This window comes from Myotis davidii, unplaced genomic scaffold (assembly GCF_000327345.1).
Source record: "Myotis davidii unplaced genomic scaffold, ASM32734v1 scaffold299, whole genome shotgun sequence".
NCBI classification, from domain to species: domain Eukaryota; kingdom Metazoa; phylum Chordata; class Mammalia; order Chiroptera; family Vespertilionidae; genus Myotis; species Myotis davidii.
The window spans coordinates 10,121,306-10,126,634 of record NW_006293088.1 but is presented as its reverse complement, the minus strand read 5'-3'; the positions used below and the strand labels follow the sequence as shown (position 1 = coordinate 10,126,634).

Below are 5,329 nucleotides of genomic sequence, written 5' to 3'. Positions count from 1 at the left end.
TAATTTCATACACCGGGCCTCTAGTCCTACATAATAAAGAGCTAATATGTTAATTAGACCAAACAGCAAAACGACCTTCCGGACGACCCGCTCTGGGGTCTGAGCCCGTGGCACAGGGTCAGGAAGCCGTCCTGGCTGGATTGGAGAGGATGCAGGCTGGGCTGAGGAGACCACCACCATCCCGCCCCCCTCCCGTGCATTAATTTCATACACCGGGCCTCTAGTCCTACATAATAAAGAGCTAATATGTTAATTAGACCAAACAGCAAAACGACCTTCCGGACGACCCGCTCTGGGGTCTGAGCCCGTGGCACAGGGTCAGGAAGCCGTCCTGGCCGTGGTCAAGCGCCTCCCCCTTCGCACTCGGAGCTTGTAAACAAAAGGGTTTGCATCATATTCCAACCAGGCAAAAAGGACAGCAGGTGCGTGAGGTTAGAAGGGGCTAAACTTAGATGTGGGCGTGACCACACGGCCGAGGGCTCCCCGGAGCCAGGCCAGCTGTTCTGCAAGCGTTAGGGCCCCCGGTGGGCAAGGGACCATGGTCGGTACTTACCCCGGTGTGTCAGAGGGAGGCTGGGACCCGGAGGGATCAGGGTGCCACCAGCCCAGCTAGTGAGTGGGCGCGAGTTCACGGTCGGCCTGGTCTCCATCCTTTTACCCAGATTGGTGCACGCCCTCCTGGTGAAATCCATTTGCACGGGGGCCATTTATAGGAGACAAGCCACACACACACTCTCACACACACACACGTGCGCACACACAGAGAGACACACACGTGCATGCACACACACACTCACACACACGTGCGCACACAGAGACACACATTCACACACACAGACACACACTCTCTCTCACACACACACACACATACACACACACAGTCACACACACATACTCAGGATCTGGGCCCCCTGGAAGGGCAAGTTCTCTCATGGAAGAGGTCCTCCGATGGTGCCCATCTCCCACAGCGCCCCACTACGGCAGCAAGCGGGGTATGGCACCTTCATCGGTGGAGCTTGGGGGGTGCCCCTGCCGGGGCCAGGGCAGTCTCTACATAGACTGTGGGTTGGGACCGTGACGAGGCTCCGGCGTGGAGTCCATTTCCACGGGGAAGCCACACGGGGGAATCGTTGACGGCAACACACACATGTTGGCCAGCGGGAACCCACAGACACTGTGTTTGCTCCGGCCTCCCCCCAAAATTCAAGGTTACCCTGGGGCTCAAGCAAGAGCCGGCAACCTCTGCCCACAAATGTGCGGGGACAGAGCACGCCAGGGCGTGGCTCGCGTGGGAGCAGCCGGGCCCCACCCACAGGGAATTCATCTCGTTTTCCAACAAACTCGGCCGCCTCACTTTCCCAGCTCTGCTCCGATGTACGTACACACACACGTGATAAGGATTCAGTCCTCTACTTGTTGGAACTGGAAAATGTCTTTAATTCGATCTACGCTTGGATAACACGAAGATGGCCAAGACCCTGCCCCCGCCCGATGGCGCCCGGGCCCAGGGCGAGCAGCTGCTACATAAATACCCACATGGCTCTTAGTGGCTTCTTCCAACAGTCAGGTAAAAAACGGTAACATGACGTGTGTGCGTACATATATGTATATATAGGGGTATGTATATAAAACCACGCCTTCTTCATCCAGCCCGAGGAACACGCCGCACGCCTGGCGCCTCTCACCCAACACTGCAAACGCGGGACACGCCATTGGAGGGTCTGTGGGTCGAGGAGGCGGTCCCCCAGAACGGGTGGCAATGAGGGACCAGAACCCCCCCCAAAGAAATATGCCCACTCGGACTGCATGTCCAGTATATGCATATATATATGTGCGCGTATACGTTTGTGTGTGGGGGTGTGTGCAGGTGTGCGAGCCGGCGTGTAGTGTGTGCGTGTGTGCGTCTGCAAGGTAGAAAACACCACTTTATTCCGTCCGTACTAAGCATGTTACACCAGTCGGGTTTGGTGACCGATAACACTTATTTTTTTTTTAAAAAGGAACATCGAAGATATTCAAAAATTGCTACAGTACAAAAAAGTGTGTGTGTGTGTTTATATATTTATATACATCGATATCCCCAGAAACAGCGACTCTGCGGAAGGGATGCCCAGCCCTGCTTCCCGTGAGGTTCCCACGCGGGCGCGCGTGGCTCGGCGGTTCACCAGGTCCCTCGGGTCCTGCATGGCACATAACGGTATTGTTGGCACAGTCAGAAGCGTGGACGGCGCCCGCCTCCCCGGGGGCGTCCGCCTCTGCGCTGGGCCGGCTGCCTCGGCCTCCGGTCCGCCTGGCATTCTCCCCTCGTCCTCTGGTGCTGGGGGCGGGCAGCCCCGTAGGCGCGAGCTTCTCTATAAAAATATATTTGGCCTCTAGCGTCCTGCTCCGAGTCCCCGCCGGCACACAGCGGTGGGAGTGCGGCGAGCCTCCCTCACATAGTGTAGTTTTAAGTTTGTAAGTGTAGTTGAGTTTTTTACAGGTTCACCCACGGGATCCTGTGTGGAAAGAAAACAAAAGGCGATTACATAGCAGTGGGCGGAGGGCAGGGGGGGGTCCTCGCAGACACCCTGGGCCACGGTGACCCGGCCCCGTCCCTGTGCTGCCCGGCTGACGGCCGCCCCGTGTCCTCAGGACAGGACGGTGCCCCGCGCCCCCGGACACACCCGGGAACCCCAGGCAGGAAGTGGGCCCCGGCCCACGTTCACGGGAAGGGGCGGACAAGCCGGTTCAGTTCCCAGCCAGGCGGGTCAAGGTTCCTCAGAGGGGTCACGGGGCGCCCGCCCCCACCCCCGCCGGGCTGCTTCCCGCGAGCTCCGCTGGGCGCTGGCCCCTGGCCCTGGGCTCTCGCGTAGAGAACGTTGTTCCTCCGACGGGCAGAGGCTGCCGGCCTGTCCGTGTCTGGGGGACAGAGCGGCCAGGCTCAGGTGCTCTCCCGTTTCTGATTAGTTCGGGCTCCAGTGGTTTTGAAAGTAATGACCCCAAGATGGATCTCCCCTGGGCTCCGGCCGGGGCCTCCGTCACGTCTCGGGCTCCATCTGGGAAGGAGCGGCCTCGGCGAATGGAAAGGTCTGGGCGCTGAAGTTGACTTGTATGAAAAGTGACAGGAAATGAGCCCAAGAGCCACCCTGGGCGTGTGTCCGAGGCCGCCGTCCTGGGAGCAGGGAAGGCCGCAGCGTCCTGGCGTCCTGCCCGGCACACGGATGAGCTGGGCCGTGGGGGAGCCGGTCTGGGCCAGGCTCTGTGGGCTCATTTCTGAGGCCGAACCCGGGGACACGGCGACGCTGCCTGGGCTGGGGGCCCGTGTCCACCTCTGGCACATCGCTGACCACCCGCCGGCAGGAGGCGCACTTAGCCACGCCTGGGTCCTGGACGTGCGAGTGGGTTCGAGGGAGCAGACAGAGGGGTGGTGACAACTGTCCATCGTCATTAAAATGCATTTGCAGAGGCTCCGCTGCGAGGCCGTAGACAAACACCTCCGCTGGCTCTCAGGCCCTAATTAAACGCTTTCACATTAATTGCTATTTATTTAAGGGGTAACCGGCACCCCAGTAACTCTGAGCCATCTTCCCGGTGACCCCCGCCCGAGGCTCGTGTCCAGGCATTCATTACGAGAATCGGGACGCTCACACCCGAATGTGCTGCTCCCGGCGGGTGATAAACGGCTCCCGACACCCGGCCCGGAATCCTAAGCGTCCATTAGGGCCTTGTCCGCGGGGACGGGAGGCGGCCGGACAGAGCGCTGCTTCGTGCCGCTGGCTGGAGGCCGAGCGGGGCTGGCGCCCAGCAAGTCCTGGGGGCACTTCTCGCCTCACCTACCTGCGTCCACAGCAAGCGAGGGGAGGTCTCCGGATAGGGGGTCCCCTCCTGTAAACCGGGGTGCTCCCGAAATAGCTCCTCGGGCACCGTCGGAGAGTGGGGTCCAGACACCTTGCCGCCTGGGGGCCTGGGGTGATCTGCCCCTCCCCCTACCACCTGACTGACCTCGGCAAGTCATGTAACCTCGTGCCTCTTGCCCTGTCTGGAAGGGGACGCGGGGAGGATGGAGTGAGTTCACAGGCGGAAAGAGCGCTCCCATGAACTGCCATTCAAACGCCCGTGTTAGGGAACTGTCCCCATGGGGGCGCTACCTGCAGCCAAAGGTGCGTGGCTGCGGGCCTGATCCTGTGTGCGTGGGGCCAGCCTCCTGGCTCAGAGTCTTATGCTCTGGTCTCATTTGAAAACCTTTAAAAATCCCTGCAGAGCTGCTGGCCCCGGCAGGCGGCCCACGGAGGCAGGTCCGGGACAGGCGGGACCCTCTGTTCCTGAGTGAGGCCCCGCGGCAGGTCTGGCTGCAGCCACGGGAGCTCCCGGGGCCCCAAGGAGGTGTCCCCCGAGGCAGACCAAGGTGCAGGCGTCCGAGGGCTGGGCCATGCCGTGCCCATCCGGCCTTGAACCCGGGGACAGAACACATCCTGCCCACGTGCGCCCGGGCTCAGCCAAGGCTTCGAGGGGGAGGCTCGCTCTCCGTGCTAATCTAATTACACTTCCCTGCCCGTTGGCTGAACATTGCGCTGAGCAGGCCATGCTGGCGTCGGGACAGGGAGCGAGGGCTGGGATTTAATTTGGAGCAAACACACTGTTCATTAGGACGGGCCTCGGGACAGCGATCCGGCTGGACTGCTGAGAGCTGCTGGCTCCTCGGGCCCCAGCTGAAGGCCGCCAGCCCCATCCCCGAGGGTCCCCCAGGGTCCCCGAGGGTCCAGGGAGCACCTCTCTGCCTGGGGCCTGCACCCCCTGACAATGGCTCTGCCCTGGCAGTGCCCACACGAGAAGGTGAGCAGAGAAAGGAAAACATCCTCAAATCTCCACCGCCCAGGGCAGCGGGGGCCCTGCTCACGGGAGGACCTGCCATCGCCTTTAGAAGGAAAGGCTGCTCCCTGAGGGTGAGCAAAGCAGGGACCCTCAAGACACCCGGCCCCAAAGGGAAGCAGACTTAAAAAGCCCGTACCCGGGGCTGCGCCCGTGACTGCGCTGGTGGGACCCGCGGGCTCAGGGCCCAGCCGGGAAGGAACCCATTTCCCACCCGCATTAGCGTGAACGTCACCGAGAGCAAAGCGAACACTCCCTCCAGGCTGGCACAGGAATCCCCTGTCGGCTGCCAGGGCCTGGCTCCAATTAGCAGCCGCCTCAACACTTCCCTTTCTCTCTCTGCCCCTTTCCTCCTGGTCTCGGTTCTGTGTCTCAAAGTTGGGTTGTAATTGTGCCCTGTGCCCCCCCGCCCCGGGAGGGATGTGCGATGGATGGCGGTGCCCACCCGCTTGGCCGCTGCCCTCAGGGCTGCCCGTCCAGG

The 5,329-nt window shown here is 61.4% G+C and overlaps 1 protein-coding gene across 1 annotated transcript in view; it reads right to left on the bottom strand.

Moving 5' to 3' along the window:
• Positions 1-1,413: 1,413 nt before the first annotated feature.
• AJAP1 (adherens junctions associated protein 1) overlaps positions 1,414-5,329 on the bottom strand; it is a gene marked incomplete at its 5' end in the record, with an annotated part of 51,488 nt that continues 47,572 nt past the window's right edge. Inside the window, one exon of the mRNA XM_006766833.1 lies at positions 1,414-2,495. The remainder of the gene's footprint in view (positions 2,496-5,329) is intronic.